General features: G+C 40.2%; 1 protein-coding gene across 4 annotated transcripts in view; it reads left to right on the top strand.

The window, feature by feature from the left end:
- Nucleotides 1-20006, top strand: part of LOC122813711 — a 332384-nt gene that overhangs the window by 184935 nt on the left and 127443 nt on the right. The window lies entirely within an intron of this gene.

Raw genomic sequence — 20006 nt, 5'->3', positions numbered from 1 at the left:
CACAGAAGGCACTCCAGCTGTGAAGTGAACAGAAGAAAGCAAAAGCTATGAGAAGGCAGTACTAACTGTAGATCATTGTGTTTAATGGATCATATCAGCCACTGTAGCAGGCAGCACGTGTATTAAAGTATTGAGCACGTGCTGATTTTTGGTGCATGATGACTGAATGGAGATTGGATGTGTGCGCATACAGTTAGTGAAGTACAGTTTAAGTTAGATGTATGAACTAATGCTTACTGAGTGTGAATCTAATAAACATCCTGAACTCAATACCCAGCCTCTGTGTCTCATGTGTATTAAACGAAACATGCAACATGGTGTTAGAATGGGATTAAGGCTGGAAGCTGTGACATAGAAAATAAAAATGCGAACATGTAGTAAATGGCTGCCATGTTATAAGAGTTACGAGAAACACTCACAAACTTGTTTTGAGCTAAAATCAGTCATAAACAAGTACGAAGTTAGAAGTGGAGGAATATACAGAACGGAATCATTCCTCAATGGTCAGCGGTCACTTGAAACTATTTGAAATTGTAAATGACAATAATAGAAAGGTAATCCAATATTTTCTGATGGTAAAAAAAGAAGGCAACATTGTTTATTTGAAAGGGCCAAGGCATCTGAGCTATTTTTTCTCAAAATAAGGGCCAGAGTGTCCAACTCGGTCATTTTTTCGCAAAGGGACCAGTGCGTCAAAGTTATTCATATTTTGGCAGGGGCCAGAGACAGTCTACAGTTATTCAAGGTGTCTAAAGTGTCTGGCAAGCTTGAAGTGTTGTCTGCCACCATTTCAGGTATCCAAAGTGTCTGGAGGGCTCCAGGTATTTGAAGTACCAGTATATCCAAAGTATCCAGAAGGTTCCAGGTGTTCGAGATGCCAATATCAACTTTCTTCGCACTTTGTTGTCTTCATTTGTAAATTACACCTACAAAACAGGTATTGTGTTTAATTTCCTAGGATGGCAGAGGGGTTTCACAGACCCAAACCACTGGTATTTGATGATAATATTGCAGAAAATTGGAGAATATTTGAACAAGAATGATATTTTCATAGCAGCTGCATTTTCTGAAAAAAGACGCACGTACAAAGGCATTCATACTTCTTATAGATTCATAGGTAGGTATTAGGCTATCTACCTAAAGACATTTATAAGCCTAGCTGGAATGTGTTGGCTTTCGCTGCCCCCTTAGATTAGTCCAGCAGAGCCATTGAAGTGATCCCTGGGGTAAACTTTCTGTTTCCCATCCACTCATCAAGGTCTCTCTTGAAGAGGGTTAGTGAGGAGCTCTGCCTAATGTAGACTGGAATCTTGTTCCAGAGTATGGGAACTCTCTGGGACAGGAATCTATCCCTCCACCACATCCTATTTATTGTTGTGGAGAGGTTTAGATCCCTGGAGTGTGTGGCTCGAGGGGATATGGTTTTCTTTAGGTGGAGCATGTCCATCAATTCTGGGTTAGACATGACCTTGTATGTCAGGCAGAGATCACCTCTGAGTAGGTGGCATGCAACCGAGTACAGGTGGAGTTTCTTCAGTCAAGCTGCAAAGGGCAACTGCTTGAGGCCAGTGATCCTCTTGGTGAGGTACTTCTGTGATTTTTCCAGTTGTTGCAGGTGTCTTGTAAGGTACATCCCAAACGGGGCATTGTACTTTATGATGGGTCTGATGAGTGATGTATAGAGGGGCCCAATGACCTCTTTCGATCTGGATACAAACCCTTTTGTGATTAGGTGGGCCATATAGAAGGATTTTCTAACCACTTTGGCAATGTGATTATCAAAGGAGAGGTTACTATCTACTTGGGTCCCCAGATCCCTTATTACGTCTTCCATATTTAGGGGGCTACCATCTATGTGATTGTTTGTGGGTACTTTGTTTTTATCCAAAGGGGATGACTATGCACTTTTTGGCATATAGCTTGAGGCCATGGTTTTGACACCTGGTATCTGTCTTAGTGAGACCCTTTTGGAGGATGTCTGCATCAGCTGGAGAGTCGGTTATAGCCCCTAGTTTGCAGTCGTCTGTGAACTTGATCGGCCATAGTCCTCCTGTGCTTGCCTGTACCTCTGAGAAGCATATGCCAAACAGGAGGGGTCCTAGGATGAACCCTGGGGAATGCCACTTGTAACCGGTTTACAGTCAGACCTAGCTCTCGCAACTCTTACCATGTGGGTTCTGTCCGTGAGCCAGTTGGCAACCCATCTCGTGACGTAGGGGTTTATGTTGGAAACAGTGGTGCAGCGGTTAACATTGTCACCTCACAGCAAGAGGTTCTCCGGTTCGATTCTCGGCTGGGGTGCCTTCTGTGTGGAGTTTGCATGTTCTCCCTGTGTTCGCGTGGGTTTTCTCCGGGTACTCCGGTTTCCTCCCACATTCCAAAGACATGCATCTGGAGCATTTCTCCCCGGGCCTCCGCTGAAAACAGGCTCTGTGGAACCTAGTCGGACATTCCCGGTCAACAAATGTAAAATAAATAAAATAAAATAAAAATAAAATAAAAATAAATGTTCAGGCTGGTGAGCTTGTCTGTAATACCTGAGTGGGGAATGGTGTCAAAGGCCTTTGCGAGGTCTAGGTAGGCTGTGTGGACCACCTTTCCCTCATCTATAGCCTTGGTAACTGTCTCAAAGATGTCCACCAGGTTCAGGAGGCATGATCTGCCCTTAACAAAGCCGAACTGGGTAGGGTCCAGTGTTTGGATGTTTCCAATGTCTCTGTTAATGAGATCCATGATGATGCGCTCAATAGTTTTGCAGGCCAAGCTAGTCAGGCTTATAGGGCAATAGTTCCCAGGGACCTTTGTGGCTCCACCTTTGTGGAGCAGAATAACCGTTGCTGTGCGCCACTCTGTGGGCACATAGCCTTTGGAGAGGCTGAGTTTAAACAGTGTGTTTAGGTGAGGGGTTAGTTCATCTTTGAGCTTGTGTAGGATGCAGCCTGGGACACCGTCCTGTCCCATTGATGCTGTGTTTTTGGCTTTGGAGAGGGATGTTTTAACCTGAATGTCTGTGATTTCAGGGGCACTACATTCTTCTGGTATAGTTATGGGCCCTTTTGGGGGTGAGAGGGGGGTGAAGTTTGCACTGAAACTGTCTGCCAGGATGTTGGCTATATCAGTCGGTTCAGTGTATTTTATGCCATTCTACACTAACTCCAAGCAGATCTGAGAATTGTCACTTAGATTTTTGACATAGCTAAAGAATGCCTTGTGGTTATCTTTGGAGTCCATAGCAATTTTTCTTTCAAAGCTAGCCTTGGATGACTTTGAGGGAACAGAGTTTCTTGCTGATACTGATCAGAGATATCTTCCCTTCTTGGGATTGGGATTTTACTCTTTTTCTGTACTAGTTTCCTCCTCCTATTGTATAGCTTGTTTATGGCAGGGGTCCACCAGACTGGTTTCCTTTTCTTGGAGGAGTGAGTCTTGGTTTTGTCTGGGATAGCACGATCCATGCATTCTTGTAGGTGCCCGTAAAGTGCATTAGTAAAGGATTTTGCAGCTTGGACAACGTTATCCTTTAACATGGGGGCTTTGAAACATCCCACCTCGGTCTTGAGTAACGTGAAGTTTGCTTTTGATTTCTTTGATCGGGGGTGGTGATGGAATGTGGATATCCAGAGTGATTAGTTTATAGTCTGATCTAACCAGCGAGGGGTTGCCCATGTTGGTGATGACCAGGTCCAATATGTTGTCACCTGTTGTCATCTGTGGGGGTGTTAACCATTTGATCCAGAGTGTTTGAGTTTATAAATTCTAGGAAATGTTTGGCAAGGGAGTTTGTACTTGAGTAGTTCTCCCAGTTAATGTTTGGGTAATTGAAATCACCCAATAACAGGGTGTTTGGTAGGACCTTTATGTTGCCCAGTGTTTCCAGGAATGTGGAGTGGGTGTCCTGGGACATGATGGGTGATCTGTAGCAAGCTATGATTTGAATAACAATTTTCCCCGTTGTTAGTTGCACGTGGATGATCTCTGAAGCATCGTGCTGTGCCACTAACCTGGAGGTGTGGGTATCCTTGATGAATATAGATACTCCCCCGCCTTTTGTATTTCGGTCTGGGTTTTGTGGCCGAAATGTATGGTATTAGTTGTCGCCTGGTAGTGCTGGGGTGCTCTCTGGAGCCTTAAACCAGGTTTCTGCACATATATCGATTTTCTCCATACTGAGGAGTGCCTCGAGTGTGTGCATTTTGAGGTGTAGACTTCTGACATTGCATAGCATTACCCTCAGTTTTTTGTTACTTGTGCTATTTACGGTGGTGGGTTTGCCTTTTGAGCCTTGCCTAAAAAAGGCACTATGGAAGTGGCAAGAGCCTTGGCCAGTATTCGAAAGCCTAAGGGTGACAGGTGCAAGCCGTCTCTAGCGAAGCAGCATGGCTTGTCGGGCATGTCATCCCAGGCTGACAGACACTAAATCCCCTTTGAATGACACCACAAGCTTTGCCAATTGTTGAAATTGATAGTTTTTTTCTCTATACCCGTGGTATCATTCTTGGTGAGGGGAATGATGCTACTCTGGATCAGGGTCATACCGGTCTAGGCTACATGATCAGAGAGCTCCTCCATGTCTCTTTTCATGTTGTCCAGGGAGGTGCGGCTCAGGTCATTCACACCAACATGGACAATGACAGAGTCATATTTGTACTTATTCTGAAGTGACCTGAGTGCTTGTGTTATGTGGCGGATCCTGGCACCCAACAGGCAGCTAATGGTAACCTTCTCCTTGTTCAGCCTAGTGAGTGGGGACGTCAGTGTGCCTGACTATAGAGTCACCTATTACTAGTGTGTTGGGTATGTTATTTTGCCTTAAGGGCTGTGATTGTGTGGCACACTGGTTTTGTGAAGTATGCGTTTCATGGTTTGTGCTGGTTCAGAAGCCATTGAAAGAGAGCATTTATTTGTGTATGCACCTGCTGTGTATGCAGAGGAGGGGGAGGAGTGTCATATTGTACTTCAAGCTGAAACAAGGAAAGACCCTGAGTGTTTAAAATGTTAATTTAGAGAAATGTGTGATCCTCAAGTAAATGTTACAGTGAAAAGGCATACATTTTACACAAGAAATCAAAAGCCTGGTGAATCTATTGCTGCATGTGTTACTGACCTAGAAAATAAAGCAAACACATGCAAATTTGGTGACTGAAAAGATCATTTAATAAAAGACAGTCTTGTATGTGGTGTTAACAATGATGCAGTAAGAAAATTTTGCTTCGAGAAAGCGAGCTAACATTAAATAAAGCCATTGAGATGTGTCAAGTACATAAAATCACAGAAAAGCACACTTGTATGCTTATGAATGATAAAAGTAAGTTAGCAGTAACAAATACAGAACATGTTGATAGTATACAAAGGAGAGATGAGCTAATTTTTACAAGGGCAAACCAAGAAAATATATTGCATTAAACTCCATTGTAAGCTGTTACAGTTGTGGGGGCAGTCATGAAGCCAAATGAGGAAAATGTTTAGCTTATGGTCAGCAATGTTTCAAATATAAAACAATTGAATAATTTTAAAAAAGCTTTGTAAATCTAAACTGACACAAACCCACAATAGTACAGTGTATTCAAACAAACAAGTGGACCAGGTTGATACTTTGAGAAGTCATAAGGGGAGTGAAAAACCTTTCTATGTTGATTGTGTTTCTGTGCTTGGTGAAACAGTCAATACAGTAAACTCTTTGTACAAATTAATGGGAAACCATTAGAGCTTAAAGTAGACACTGGTTCTAAGTGTAATGGTATATCAGCGCAAATGTTTGCTAAAATAAAAGCTGGTGAGAAGCTTGATTCAACAAAAAGTGTGGAACTAATTGCTTATGGTGGTGAAGAGAATCAAAAGAAGGGTGCAGTAGTCCTTTCATACCATTCAGCAGAGAACAGCTGTGATTTGCAGTTTTATGTAATTGAATGGCACGTGCAGTCACTGCTAGGCCTGAAAGACAGTTTGAGAATGAGGCTGATTTCATTCAATAATGAGAGTCATCACATAAGTTTGGACAACAACAGTAGAGTATTTTCAATGGATATGCTAATATTTTCAGAGACAAGCTTGGTAAACTTTCATTTACATAATCCATGAAGTTAAATCCGGAAGTAAGCCCTGTTGTTAGACCAACATGGAAAATTCCAGTAGCAATGCAGAGCAGAGCAGAGTGAAAGCTTAGACAAAATGATTAACTTAGTTGTACTGCCTCCAGTAGAACCACCAACTGAATGGGTATCTTCCATGGTCACTGCTCATAAGAAAAGATCAATTGATATTCGAATATGCATTGATCCACAATATTTAAATAAAGCACTGAAGCGTCCATATCATCCAATGTGTGCAGTAGAAGAAGTAGCAGCTGTTATGCCAAATTCCACTGTTTTCTCAGTCCTAGATGCAAAAAGTTAATTTTGTCAGATTTTGCTAGACCATAAGTCTTCGTTGTTAACCACTTTCAGCACACTATTTGGAAGGTACAGATTCTTGGGAATGCCATTTGGAATCAAATCAGCCATTGAGGTATTTCATTGTGCAATGGAACAGGTATTTGCTGGTTATCCTTGTGCTATTATAGTAGACGGCATTTTTGTTGGAGGCAATGATGAGGAAGAATATGACAGAAACCTCAGAAAAGTTTTAAACCGTGCACGTGAAGTGAATCTCAGACTAAATCCTCAGAAATGTAAATTCAAACTGAAATAAGTCACCTATGATGGTCATCTGTTCACAAATACTGGTTTACAACCAGATCCAGCAAAGCAAGTTGCAATCATGGAAATGCCAGTTCCAGCAGTTTACAGCATTTTTTTTTTTGGTGTGGTCAGCTATCTGGGAAAATTCATTCCAGATCTGAGTGAGCTTTCTACACCTTTAAGAGAGCTGACATGCAAAAAATATTGCATGGATTTGATCAGAGCAACACCCAAAAGCCTTTGATACCTTGAAACAGAGAATTGCCAGTCTGCGCACACTGAGTTATTGTGATGTTCACAAGCCTGTCAAACTTTCGTGTGGTGCTTCTCAGTTTGGACTAGGTGCAGCATGTCTTCAAGAAGGTATTCCAGTTGCTTCTGCAGCACATACTTTTACAGAAATGCAGTGTGCTCAAATAGAGAAAGTACTTGTTGCAATAGTGTTTGCATGTTCACAATTTTTCATCTTCACAACTTGGAGTTAAGACTTCATACAGCTTCAGATCCAACTATTCAGAAGCTAAATACTTTCATCATTAAAGGTTGGCCTATGAGAAAATCCAGTCTACCACTTGAACTTCATATTTTTCGTACAGAGAAGAACTCATGATGGATGATGATATCCTCATGAAATTTCAAAAGTGGTTGTTCAGAAGTCACTACAAAGTGCCTATATTCAAATCTTGCATCGTTGTCACCCAAGTACTGATTTAGTCAAAAGAAGGGCAAGAGGCATTATATTTTGGTCTTCTATGTACAAAGATATAGAGAAGGAAAGTCTAGCTTTTCAATTTGCAACAGCATTAAACCACACCAGCAAAAAAAACTACTTCTGCTACACCAGATTCCTGAATTGCCATGGTCGACAGTTGCTGTAGACATATTCAAATGGAATAGTTAACACTACTTGGTTGTAGACTCTTACTTGGGTTGGTTTGCAATTGACTTACTACCTAACATGACGTCCAGCACAGTCATTACAAAGTTGAAGAGACATTTTTCTGTCCAGGGTAGTCCGCACAAAGTCATGTTTGACGATAGTGCGCAGTTTACTAGTAAGCAGTTCAGGAATTTTGCTGAAACGTGGGTCTTTGTTCATGTTACTATTAGTCCTGAATATCCTCAGTCCATTGATTTGGCTGAATGCTCTGTTCGTAGTGCAAAACATTTATTGGAGAAATCTAAGAGAAACGGCGCCAGTGTATTTCTTGACTTGTTGAATATTAGAAATATTCCTCGTGACAGTCAGCTTGGTTCATCCGCTCAGAGATTAATGTCAAGACCGACACAAACTATCCTAGCTATTAGCAAATGGCTGTTAGTGCCTAATTTGAAAGATTATGAAAAGGTCAGAGCCCAACATTTGAAAAAACGCCATTTACAAAAAGCCTATTTTGATAAGACAAAGTTTTGTCCACTAAGGCATGGTGAAGTTGTGAGATTACAAACTACCAAGGGGTATTGTAAAAATCATCTGTGATGCGCCAAGTTCTTAAGTCATACAAGCAGAAGGAATGGACCATAGGAGAAACTGCAGACGTACTTCCAATTCCTGAACCAAAACCATCTCAGGACACGTGTATTAATGACTCTAGTCCTTTGAATGTATCCACACCTGTTTGTTTTCAGAGGTTCCTATATAAAGCAGTTCCCCAGGGACAATTGACTTGTTGAATATTAGAAATATTCCTCGTGACAGTCAGCTTGGTTCATCCGCTCAGAGATTAATGTCAAGACCGACACAAACTATCCTAGCTATTAGCAAATGGCTGTTAGTGCCTAATTTGAAAGATTATGAAAAAGGTCAGAGCCCAACATTTGAAAAAACGCCATTTACAAAAAGCCTATTTTGATAAGACAAAGTTTTGTCCACTAAGGCATGGTGAAGTTGTGAGATTACAAACTACCAAGGGGTATTGTAAAAATCATCTGTGATGCGCCAAGTTCTTAAGTCATACAAGCAGAAGGAATGGACCATAGGAGAAACTGCAGACGTACTTCCAATTCCTGAACCAAAACCATCTCAGGACATGTGTATTAACGACTCTAGTCCTTTGAATGTATCCACACCTGTTTGTTTTCAGAGGTTCCTATATAAAGCAGTTCCCCAGGGACAATTTCTTCGTCAGTCTCAGCAGAAATCTTATGTATCCAAGACAGTGAAAGTTTGTAAGTAGAATCCAAAATATTTAAAGGCTTGGACTTGAAATCAATGTGTTCTTGAAATGTCTTTGTGTAAATCTTGGGGATTGTTTTTTCCTTTCATTAATTAGGAAGATGTAGATCATTGTGTGTAATGTACCTTATGAGCCACTGTAGCAGGCAGCACTTGTATGAAAGTATTGAGCACGTGCTGATTTTTGGTGCATGATGACTGAATGGAGATTGGATGTGTGTGTGCATACAGTTAGTGAAGTACAGTTTAAGTTAGATGTATGAACTAATGCTTACTGAGTGTGAATCTAATAAACATCCTGAACTCAATACCCAGCCTCCATGTGTCATTACATGTGTACACCAACACATGCAACACTAACCTTTGCACTAACACTCAGTCCTCTTTCTTTATTTCACCCATGGTGTAATGTTTAAGAAATTAACAGGATAACCTTAATGGCTGTTCAGAAGAAAACATGCATGCTGTACAGTTAATGCTTCACATGCTTTCCATTTACTTCAATATTCACAGTTATGTTTTTTTCACTACTTTCCCTAAGTAAATTAACCCATTCAGTCTAAGACACTTAATAACAAGACATATTTGTTGTTCTCCACTCATGCAAAGATGACTTTTGTATTGAACAGCATCATACAAGTCTTTAAAGTCTGTAATACACTGTTGTCTTAACTTTTAGTTTCATTGGAGTTGTCTTTGATGCATGACTGTGTTAGAATAATTATGATTTGTCTCACAGCGCTCTTCATATATTTCAGTATTCTGTTATTTTAACAAAGTCTTTAAAACATGTTCTTTAAGCTTAAACTCTTTAATTGTACATTTTACCTTCTTCTATAATAAGGTAAAACTTACAATTAAAGTTATCTTTTACTCATTAATGCATAATGTGCCCTTTCAGATCTGATTATATTAAATTGGTCCCATCTGCCTGAATTGGTAGTCGCACTGGAGAATGTAAAAGATCCCATGACGCTTATTAAAAAGGATAGGGACATTATTAAAATCAGAAAAACAGAATACCAACATGCTCCAATAAAGGCAAGAAACAAGCAAACAAAAACTAGATGATAAAGGTAAGCAAAAAGATCTTCCCTTTTCTGTCTCAACCAGCCAGAGCAGCTAGTGGCGAAAGTGTTCTCCATTTGTAATTTGAATATTGGTTCCCAGTTTTTGCTTTACCTCCAAGAAAAACGCTATCATGCTGCAAACTATCTGTAACAGCATCTGCTGATTCATTACAAATTCACCTTTCTGTGAGCATCACAGTGTCACCCCAGAAAAAGCCAAATTGCTACCCATAAAACAAAGAACTAAACTACTTTTAGGATCCTAACTTTACAAACTACTACAACTACACACATTTACTCCCCTTGCAGCTACACCACAGGAAAAATCCTCATCATACAGCCTGAGATACTACTCAGAAGATAGCCCAACTCTCATTACCCCTAGAACGAAACTACACAGCATTGCATATGCTTTCTCCTCTCAGGCAGCTACTCTTTGGCAAGCTCTCCACAGTGACGTTAAAGAAATCAACATTCATTTCAAATAGAGTGCAACTCAAAAAGTACTCCCTCATCAAATAGAGTGCAACTCAAAAAGTACTCCCTCATCCAAGCTAAATGCTCCTGCTCCATCGCATTACATATCACCTAACCTACCTTGTTTCTGAGTCTGTTCCCTTCTCTCAAGATTCACTTAAGATTGACCCACTTTAAAAATGTATGTACATATTGTACATTGTACTCTGCTTGATTGTACACTGCACTGTGCTTGTTCACTGGAATGAACATACACAATTTTTTTCTATGTAATTAGTCTATTCTGGAGTCTGCATGTCCTCCCCGCAGTGGAGTGGCGTTCGAAAGATATGCATAGAATGGGCGTGCCTTCGTTGAAGGTCGGGTGTTGAGCTGGCACCATGGCACAGTAAAAATCTACTGCCAGTCATTAGCGGACCAGAGTTCCGCTGTGGCAACTTCTAACCGGGAAAAGCCAAAAGAAGAACAAGTCTGAACTATTCTGTTATTGCTTACATTTCTGTATTTTTTGTTTGTGAAATGTTTTGTATTTCTCCTGAGCTGAGCCTGAAATTGGTTAATATTGATTAGTGTACTACCCCAGTAAACAAATATAAATAGAATAAAATAAATAAATAAGATAAAACATTGCATTATATTACAGAATAAGTATTCCCATCCTTTCATCCATAAACAAAAATGGATATTCTTAAATAAAGCATTCAAATCCCAGATCTTATTGTGCAGTACTTCTGTATATTGTCCCTACCAAAAACATACACAAGGAAAAAATTATGAAGAGTTTTTACCGATTTGTACCCCCAAAGCATCATAATGTCTGTATGCAATCACCTCATTAGACATTGCATCAATAGGCAAAGTTTTCCAAAAGCAGGAACATCTGTCCCAAAAATCACAATACCCTAGGGCAGTCGCACAAGGCATGAGGAATGGAGGGAATTCAGGAAGACACTGCAGCATGTACACGTTACAGTAACCTTTTGGTATTCAACAACAGCCCCTAACACAGTGTCGCATGGTACTCTAGCATGAAGATGTGCAGCACCACAGCCATGCTGACTGCTAATGAGCCAGTCTGAGGTGATGCATATCCTAATCACCCATGTGCACTGTCCTCCCCAGAACTGGCCTGAGAAAGGCATCTACATGCTGAGCAATTTTTGAAATCGCTAGGCCATGTAGATCCACATGGTCAACCGTACCACGTCACAGTTTCATCCATGTTCAGCTACCAAACGTGATCTTATTACGGGGATTGGGGGTGTGGGGAGCCACTATACATTATTTGTTACTCTACACTGAGGTGCCGTAATGGCACTGACTTCAGTATAAGGATTGGGGGGCACTAGACACCAGGATTACTCTACCTTTACATAATCTGGGATAGTGTATTCTTGGTTCCACATAATATAAAAATCTCGAAATTATGAATAAATCCACAAAAACAAAATAAAATTTAATTTAAAGTGCTAACGGGAAATCTTTCCATTCCGCACTATAGTGAGATGCCAGTTTCTCATTGTCGGCAATCCGAATGTCGATCATATGGTGTCGGCCATATGGTTGTCGACATTCTGGACTGTCTGCAATGTCAGGTAGACCCATATATATATATATATATATATATATATATATATATATATATATATATATGGTTCTACCTGACATAATCGAAACCCCAGAACACCGACAACTAAATTACCGACACCACATAACCGACAGTGCAAAAACACGAAACCTCACATGCCCGACAACGAAATAACCGACGGTACACAAACACGAAACCTCATACACTGCACACACCACAATAACTACAATCAACAAACAAAACACATCCCCTGTCGAAAAACCACACACACAACATAAGCACACCAAAAAGCCTACAAACCCACACTAAAGCACACATACACAACTATCTACAACCCTAACCCAAACCCTAACCCTAAGGTCCGTCACTATCGCATACTCAGCTAACCTACGCCCTAACCCTAACTCACTTAACCCGCCCCTAACCCAAAGACTATCACTACCCCACACTTACCTAACCCAGTCCCTAACCCTATCTCACTTAACCCACCCCTAACCCAAACACTGTCACTACCATACACTTACCTAACCCACGCCCTAACCCTAACTCACTTAACCCACCCCTAACCCAAACACTATCACTACCATACACTTACCTAACCCGCGCCTTAACCCTAACTCACTTAACCCACCCCTAACCCAAACACTGTCACTACCATACACTTACCTAACCCGCGCCCTAACCCTAACTCACTTAACCCGCCCCTAACCCAAAGACTATCACTACCGCACTTACCTAACCCAGTCCCTAACCCTAACTCACCCAACTCACCCCTATCCCCACAGACCGTCAATATCCACACTTACCTTACTAGCAGCCTAACGTCCGTCACTACCGCATACTTACATAGTCTTTTCCCATGTCGGCATCCTCTGCGTCGGTGTTTTCATCTATCGCATCGGTCTTCTGCTTGTCGATCTTCTGACACTCGCGATTTCCTTGTCTGTGTTTTCAGCTGTCGATGAAGCCAGGTAGACCCATATATATATATATATATATATATATATATATATATGTGTGTGTGTGTGTGTGTGTGTGTGTGTCCTGCACATCATCACAAATGTATTAAACAAATACTTTAGCACTTTCATCTCTACAAACAATGTTGAGGGACTTCATCAGAACAGTGTAACACTCAATTCAATTTAAAAGTTTTAAACCTAAGTACATATACACACAAAAGATCTAAAAGATACCAGTCACGTACCCCACCTCATGAATAACTAATGTGTATTGAGGTAATAACAATAAATATTATTAAAAATCAAAAGTAATTACTAAACATCAAAAAAAAAGTATAATGATTTATCAGCCATATTAAACCTAACCAAAATTAATAAATATGTATATTATTAGGTTTACTGTGTTTTTAGCAGCCATAATAATGTTGAATTGCTAAGTCACAGGACCATAAGGTCACAAGATGAGAAAGATGATGCCCACTTATTTAGACAATATCGAACATAGAGTCTCGTAACCTGCATGGTCATTGGAACAAGTGCTAATATTGGTCCAGAATGGAGTGGGGGGGGGGTCAACTCCCAGTGTTCAAACATGTGGGCATCAGTATTGTCATCTTACAACCTTCTGGTCATGTGATTTAGTGAGTCATCGTTGTTACAGTTGCTAAAACCATAGTAGACCATATTATTATGTAACCCAATGTATATGATGTTACCAACCATTTACTTACAAAAGCTAAGAAGTATCATTTATTTTATTTTAAAAATGTGTATAAACATATATTTATTTTTGAAAAAATGCATTTACCTAAACATTTACAATTTTGCAGCCTTTAATTTTAAATCACTAGGGAAGGATAAGTGATCATTGAGTCCCAGGAACTTCATCATATTTAACTGAAGTTACTGTACAAGTTCCGGGTATTCTGACCTATTTTCCCATTTGCCACTCCTTGCATTCCTCTCAACTTTTTCTAAAATAAAAAATAAAAGTCTTATAAAACCTTGACATGTTATAAAATGTCTATATGAATCATTTGTATTAATCTTCTGTTTAATATCATAACAATGTTCTCTAATCCTTTGCCTTGATTGCCTTTCACACTTGCCCACATAAAAACAATTACATGTAAGGCAAGTTGATAGAAAGAGAGTACCATTGGTTTCTTAGTGAAATCACTATAAACATCCAGTTGACCTCTCAACCCTCAACAGATATGCATGGGCCCTCCATAATCAATTTATAACATTTTCATCATCCACATTCTACTATTCTCTTATCCTCCCTTTTAAAACTAATGTTTTTAGTTTTCTCCAAAATATTCTGAAAAGTTTTAGATCTACTGGACACCATATTAGGTTCTTCTGCTAATTTCGTTTTCAAGTCCTTAGCAAATGAAAAATTCAAGTTTCTGCTAATTACTTTCTTCAAACTCTGCATTTCTTTTGTTCACCAGTGCAGAGGATACTTGTAGCACTGGTCAAAGCCCTGGCAACACGTTTCAGATTTGTATTCTGAGCCTAAATAGTTCCTCCCCAGTAACTGGGGTCCATGATCCTTAACTAGGAGTCCAAAAGACACTTTGGACTCCTGGACACCCCATCTCTAAGCATAGAAACCCATTGCCACACCAGAAACACCTGCCATACCTACCAGAGATCAAGACGTTTTCCTGCCAGATGCACTTTGTATCATGATGTTCAAGTCCAGTTATCACATGCTTACTTGGTGTGCCCATAATGTTTGAACATTTTGCATTATGCTTACCATCATGCAAACATACTGTTCGGAAGTGTGCAATGGTGGGCAACATTGGCTAGAACTGCAATTTTGGCTTTATTGGATGTACTGATCTTTGTGTTTTAGTCAAAAGTGAAGGTCATACAAGTCCACATAACAGCAGTACACTGCCAATGGACTAGTTACAAGACATCCCCTGTTTTACTCTTTTTTTTTTTTTTTTTTTTTTTTTTTTTTTTTTTGGTCTGGGTTCTCAACTTCCATTGTTTGCACTACATGGCACATCACACAAACAGTGGCAAAAAATTTAATTCAGAAAACTAAAGAAAGGGTAAAACAAATGGTGTGCTGTCATACAATTCTAAACTCTGAATATCATGGCATGAATTGTGATGTGTACTGTATGTTTGGACTGGAAATTCCTGTAAGAGGTATGTTAGAAAGTAATCATACATACTGCAGTTTCATATTTCACAGCCCTCACAAGAGATAAAGTTGTGACATATTGATGCTATCAACTGTTGAACTTTCCATAGCCAATATAAGTGACTAGTTAAACAACACAAATGTAGATATACTAAGGAGTAAGTTAGCCATACACCCTGAGCATCAGACGCCAATCTTTTGTCTCCCTGAATCCAAAACGTAGAAAGCAGGGATGTGGCACGCTTATCACTTGCACAGGGTATTACTCACTGGTAAAACATATAACAGTGTAGAGATGTGAAATACTAACAATCAGGATGCAAAACAAGGAGACTAACAAGAGCAAGATATCCTTGTTAGTGCAATAACAGTAACTCACCTTAGCCCCCACACCAGAACAGGCAAATTACACTTTCGGCTCACCAAATAGCTTTGAAATGCTACAAGTGCTGTCAGAGGACATGTCTGACACATTTCTGTACGTTTATCACACAGCATTCATTTCCATTTAATTTAATATCTTACCAATCATGTCTACCTCTGAAATGGCAGGACAAACATGGCCATGACATCATTACACTTCTAAGTCATGAATACAGATAGTGTAAAAGCCTGTGCTTCACATTATTGTTAAATACATTCCAGCATATGCAGTACCTTGTGAAAATAAATACTCCTGTGTAGAGATATGAAGAAAATGCTTGTTTCTAGTGTTCCTAACATATGGAACTAACCTCAGCTATTCAGCTTGCTTACCCACAGGGTTGCCTTTTTATATAGTTTAACTTATTAATAGTCTGCAGCTGCAAATTATTACTATTTGGGAGGAGGAAGTCACAACAGCACTGCAGGCTGCCTTACTTCCACTGAATGTGTCAGCTTAAATCTAGACAGTCTTACAAGTAAATTTGGAAATGTAAGTAAGCAGCACACAATTCACATGTCATGTCCCTTAACATCCAAACTGGCTTTCATTTCTTGACAGCTGCATATTATATGATTTTCAAGTCATATCATCACACATTTTATGGGAAATGATATAGCTGGCATGTCTCAAAGTACTGTGGCATAGTCTGCCATGCGTGACTGGCTATACTGTGTTGCCCATTCACAGCTTCAGATGAATGAGACGGGGAAACGAGGGCTGTCTGTTATGGAAAAAGCAATGTCTGTGATGGAATGTCTGCTGGGAGGGGAACATGGGTGCAGGTTAGCCACATTGTCTGCTGTCAGCCAATGTGGCCATGTCTGATCAGTTGCACATAGCACCAGTACTTCCACAGCTCCATCAGTGAGTATGCTATCCACACGCAGATGTAGCAGGCCATGGAAGTGGGTATCTCCATAAAGGGGGACTAGTCCAGCAGACATTCAGGTAGCAGCACTGCATCTGACCATGGTCCTGGACATCAGAGTGCCAGTGAACCCCTGTCAGAGCCACTTCACTTGGTCAGTGATGAAAGTGATGAACTGCCAACTCTACCATGCACAGATCACACCTGTGCAACAGACCAAGATGTAGAGTGAGCACAGAGCTTGGCTGCGGTCATGCACACACTCACACAACTGTTTCACCTGGAGAATACCTACAGATACTGACACAACAGTTACTCATTTAGTCTCACTGCCCATTTGTTGTTTTATACATATATCTGCCATCTTCTCTTTCTTACTCACACACTCACTGAACTTGTGTGTCAGTGTAAGCTTCCTGCCCCTCCCCCAACATCATCTGCAAGTGATAACTGTGCCATATCCCTGTCTTCTGTCTTTTGAATTCAAGAATACAAACGCCTTCTGTCTGATGCCCATGTGCATAGATAACTTATTGCTTAGTATGTATGCATTTGTGTTGTTGAAGTGGTCATTGTACCATGAATTTATCTTCTCCTTGGAAAGTTAAACAGTTCCTATTATCAAAACTCATTTCACTTGTGAAGTTTGAGAAGTAAGAAACCTAATTTGTATCATTAATTTCTAGTTCATCTCTGTAAGGATTTCCCAGTACAAACATATGGTGCACATTATAGGTCACGCCATCATATTCAGATATTGGGATTGTACGTCAGCAGTGTAGTGAAACATCATCAGAACAGTAAAACAGTATAATGATATATTTTGCATTGCGCTCAGCAGACACATGCAGTAGCTGGATAGACCACACGCCTTTCTCATCAATATCACACAGAGGCTACATACCATGACATGATGTATTTGGATAGATTAAAAGCTTTGTCACTGTAATCTGCATGGTCTAGGATGAGTTCACATATGCCTGGCTTTCAACCCAGTGTCTGGCCGTGGCCTGTTGGGATTACTGCAAATCCTAAACTACCATATAGCTGATGACACCAGAGTCTGTTTAGTAAAGAATATCTGCCCCACATGCTGGTGTAAAAGGTTTATTAATGTCAAGCAACAGCTGACACACACACACACACACACACACACACACACACAGTTGGTTACAGTGAGAATAGAAGCCCTACCTAAGTAGAGAGGCTACAGAACACAGTACTTTATGAAAGCACAATGGCACAAGTCTGTAATGGAGTGTGTCAGACAGCAGTTTATAGGTGATGACATCAACAATGTCTATTAAAGACAGAATGATTGCCCCACATGCTGGTGAAAAAGGCTCTTGATAATGTTAAGCAAAAGCTAACAGACATACACGTAGTTGACTGCAGTGAGAATAGAACCTCTACCTAAGTGCACAGACTACAGAACACAATACTCAACACAGTCGCCAGAACACAGGTGTGACTTTTACAGGTCTGCAGGCGAACTTATTGTAGATGACATCAGCCGACCATATGGGAGATGAGATGTGGGGTGGGCTGCATGACATGGATGTGTAGGTATCTGCAATTATCAAAATACTCTCAGTCAATGCCATTGGAGCATTATCTATGGGATACATATTTCTTGTCTTTTGTCTAGACCCGCACACAGTTGATTGCAGTGAGAACAGAAACCCTATCTAAGTACACAGACTATAGAACACAATACTTAACGGATGCACTACAGCTCAAGTCTGACTTGTAGTGTTAGACAACACTTCATAGCTGATGACATCAGCAGTGTCTGGTTAGGAGAATATGGTAATAAAAGTATTCCACATGCTGGTTAAGAGGCTATCTATAATGTCAAGCAACAGCTCGCATACAGCCAGTTGAGTACATTAAGAATAGAACCCCCTACCTATCTAGGTACACAGAACTTAACACAAGTCTGTCTTTTACAGAACTGCAGGTTAACTTATAGTTGATGACACCAGCAGGCCATGTGGGAGACAAGAGTTTGGTAGGGCTGCATGAAATGGATGCGCAGGCTTGTGCAAGTATCAAAATACTAACAATCCATGCCGTTGGAGAAGTAAATGTAGGATAGCACATCTACACTGCTGAGACACACACACACGACTTTATTGAGAACTGAATCCCTACCTAAGTGGACAGATGACAGAACACAGTATTTAATGCAAGTGCCATGACACAAGTCTAATTTATACAATAGTGCAGGTGCACTTATCATAGATGTCATCAGCAGGATATGTGGTGCACTTCAGCTTGGGAGGCCTCCCTAGGCACATAGCTACATATCATTATATGAGGTTAGTAGCAATACAGTTATTGAGCATAGTTGGATGTTTGAGTTTAGCAGAGCTAGGTTGTAAGCACCACCAACTTGAGCTAGGTTGTAAGCACCACCAACTTGCCCTTGCCCTTGTCCATGATGGAGCACAAAATACTGTATATTACACTTTGTAGTATGGCTGATATATCTGTGGAAAAAGTACTGAGACCCCAGTGTTATAGTGCTTGGTGGGGTGGGGGAGCCAATACATGAATGCATTGTAAATATATGATGTATAGTTAGATTAGGCCCTTTGATTGTAATGGCAATAAACACCCATAATGAAGCATGACATATACAGTCCCATAGTGCAGCAAGCAGCTGGTTTGCACAATGGTTAACAAAGTGTACACGCATACAAGATACATCTGTTTATGCATAGGTAAGCAGTATGCAAATGCGAGCCACATTCCTAATGTCTGACAGTTCCTTCTGTACTCCAGGCCTGGTTTTTGTGATGCCCAAGTGCATGAATTAAATGTCTGGTTTATATTTGTTGCTGTTTGCTTCCTAGGTGGTTCAGTTTGTCTTGTTTCAGCACCGCAGTGCTTTGCACATACCAAATAAGGACATCCAAACCTGTACTTTACTTGTTCAATGGTAAAAATAGTAGGAATAACTTTAAAAAACAAAAACGAGAAATATGCAAAATGAAGAAAATCAACATATGACATACATAGTAGAAAATGATAGTACACATGAGATATTTCTACATAGATCAGGATTTCAATTCACACACCAATTCATCTTCAGAAAACAGGACAGATGCCTTATTCCTCTTTGCCACAGAAACAGCTTTACAGCAAAGTACTGAAGTCATTCTTCACATAACCAACTGCAGCAGCATGTACACTGCTATCAAACCATGAGTTATTTGTGCATTTAATTATCTTTCTTATATTTGGACATAGTGCAATTAGTGAGCTTCCAACCTATTATGCTTATGCTTACAGATGTACAGTTCTGTCTTACATTTCTTTGTTTCTTGGTAATTCATCACTTATCTGGCCAGTAGTGGCCAGTAGTGTGGGACATGCAGTGTGTAAGCCATTCAATATCTTTGGCCTTAAATTGTGTGAGGATATTAACTGGGGGGGGGGGGAGTAAAATGATATGCAGTTGCCAGCAACTGAAGGCCAGATTGGATGGCACACAAGCATATGCTGTCCTTTTGGGGGCAGCATAGGTGAGTTACTGTTATGGTATAAACAAAGGTGCACTGCTCTTTTTAATTATCTTTCTTATATTTG

This window comes from Protopterus annectens, chromosome 10.part0 (genome assembly GCF_019279795.1).
Source record: "Protopterus annectens isolate FY-2018-M chromosome 10.part0, PAN1.0, whole genome shotgun sequence".
Taxonomy (NCBI): Eukaryota; Metazoa; Chordata; order Ceratodontiformes; family Protopteridae; genus Protopterus; species Protopterus annectens.
The sequence above is the reverse complement of the archived record's forward strand: the minus strand, read 5'-3'. Positions and strand labels throughout refer to the sequence as shown.